Source organism: Triticum dicoccoides, chromosome 5A (genome assembly GCF_002162155.2).
Source record: "Triticum dicoccoides isolate Atlit2015 ecotype Zavitan chromosome 5A, WEW_v2.0, whole genome shotgun sequence".
NCBI lineage: Eukaryota > Viridiplantae > Streptophyta > Magnoliopsida > Poales > Poaceae > Triticum > Triticum dicoccoides.
In genome coordinates this window covers 451,679,378-451,681,926 of record NC_041388.1, presented here as the reverse complement: position 1 = coordinate 451,681,926, position 2,549 = coordinate 451,679,378, and the positions used below count along the sequence as shown (strand labels likewise).

The 2,549-nt window shown below is 41.1% G+C and overlaps 1 long non-coding RNA gene across 1 annotated transcript; it reads left to right on the top strand.

Moving 5' to 3' along the window:
- Window positions 1-855: 855 nt before the first annotated feature.
- Window positions 856-1,193, top strand: LOC119296746. The gene is made up of 3 exons (XR_005145366.1): window positions 856-921; window positions 988-1,035; window positions 1,137-1,193. It is a non-coding gene; the product is annotated as an uncharacterized LOC119296746 (long non-coding RNA).
- The last annotated feature ends 1,356 nt before the right edge of the window (window positions 1,194-2,549 follow it).

Genomic DNA, 2,549 nt, shown 5'->3' with positions numbered 1-2,549 from the left:
CAGGCGCTGGAGTGCGCGTTGGTGGCCTCTGGCACGGTCTTCACCAACGGCAGGGGCTCGCCGACGCTGCAGTGCTGCAAGGCGGTGGTCGGGGTGATCTGCACCAGCGCCGACTGTGTGTGCCTCATCCTCACCGGCAACATGGCCTTCGGCCTCCCCATCAACAACCGCACTGTCGCCATCTCCCTTCCCAAGATCTGCAAGTCACTCTCCGTCCCGCTCGTTTGTAGAGGTTGGTTTATACTTACAACAATTTATTTTCATTCAAAACATCTACGTCTGATTAACGAAAAAAGTCTTTGCCCATTCCATGCTTGTGATGTGCAGATACAGCGGCGCAGATCCCAGCTCCAGATTGCTTAAATTCTCCTTTGTCGACCTTGCCTTGACATCGCCACAGTACTGACCACGGACTGTACATTAATATTACTATAGTGAATTAACTTGCAGGGCCTACTGCCTTCGCTCCGACACTGCCTCCTCTGCATAAGTATCTTCAATGGCCTTCTAATAGTACCATATCCATATCGAAGTTGCACACTCATTTGGTCTGAATAAATGTCTCACAATTCTTCCACACTATTGCCGCCGGTGGATGAGAAGGCGCCGCCGCCGTCAGTGGAATCGACGCCGATCGTGCAGGGGAAGAGCCAGGTGGTGGTGCCCATCATACGTTGGTAGATATGTTTTTGCAAATCTCCGTTACAATTGGTAGTGTTTGACGTATGTATGTAGTTAAAGAAGTAAATGCTTTCCATGGAGGAGAGAGTGCAGCTCTGTGAAGAGTTCATGAATACTTCTGAAAGAATGAGCAGCGAACAGTCTATAAAACGACTTGAAACGGTATGCTTGCTCCAGACTACAACAGTTTGTTGGCTTGCTTCGGACAGTCTTTCGCTGTGCTATACTATTTGTGAAGAGGTAATATTTTGTGTTGGCTGCACACATCATCAGCTCGCCTATGCTAAATATCCAGTTATTTTGCAGGTAAAGACATATGATAAGCAAAGAGGGATAAAATGATTCCACATACTGGTTAGTGTGCCTTTTCTAGCCCAATTCCATGTTTGAAGCCTTCTATATGAAATGCTCTAATTCATAATGAACTGCTATTCCTGACATGACAATGGTTTTAGGGTATTATTTGAACTGATATGGAGGGACTACTTCAGATTTCTTTTCATTAAAATATGGGAACTTCATTTTCTTGCAAGGTAAATAAGATACAATTGTATCATTTTGATTTTTTTTCCGCACATGTATATTACGAAAAGGATGCAGAGATGTTTTTCTTCTTCTGTGATCTCCTGCGATCATCGATTCTAAAAGAATTCTCCTGTGATCATTGCTAATTGTTATTTATTTTCAAAACTTTGGGTCATCGATTTAATTGCCAATAGTTATTCTTCGAATTTACTGTTCAATCAAAGACATTTGTGATTCAGAATATCGAGAGTATAGAGGGTTAGAGCTCAGAAGTACTAGCAGACTGTGAATGTATTCAGTCAAACTTATGTTATTTATTTATCTTCTTACATGTCTGTGAGGGTAACCATAGCATCTACATTGCATTATGCCCGAAACTGAGAGCTTTGGGACAGTGATATGCTCGATTGGACAAGTAGATACAAAGATATCGATCAGTGGTGGTCAATAGCAAGTAAGAGAAATGTTAGATACATCCACACTCTTTCTTGACCTATATGGCCAGTCCTCCTCTTGCCTACCTTGCTCTCTTGGTAGCAATAGGAGATGTTGATGTTCCACGGAATTGCTAATCCAGTCTCCAATGTTTAATGTTTGATCTGCTTGTTATTGATCTAAGAGAAAATGGATTCTAAAGCTTTGATGTGATGTATCTCTAACAAATTGTGACAAAATCAATACCTTGCACAGGCAATTACTCTTATATAGTTTGACGCTTTAAAAATTGTAGAGTCCGCAACTCTCTTTAAATTGCACATGATGCAATAAGAAAAAAAAACATCTTGAGTATCATGCCCAGGTACAATTTTAATGCCTATAGCTGTATTTTGTTCACCAATGGACCGACAGTTCAGTGACGTCTTCAGAGTGTTGGCGCTCTGCCTTGTCACCAGCAGCAGCACAAGCAACGATGTGGACGGCTTTGTTGGGACAAAGGAATATGGTCCTGTGAAGGTAAGCTTCGATTTGATTCACGAGCTCGTACCTCTGATCCAGCGGCACATCATACGTATACGTTTGATTCACGAGCGGACGAGCCCCTGATGAAGTTGTTGAGCAAGCCTCTGATCGATGTTTGTGTCTATATATATGTGCACATAGTGCGATGCTAAATAATGATTTTTTAGATTTTTTATGTTTAAGTGCATGTTACAAGCCTGAAGTCAAAACTCAACCAAACGTTGTACCCTAGATAGAGTATAATCCCAAGGATTATTACAAGGGTGTTTTGACCATATCATCATTTTTTCTAACACGCATGTGTACAAGAAATAAATGATTCTCTTTTTAATTATTCATCTTTCAAGAATTATAAAAACATTGATTTTCAATATTCAAACTAA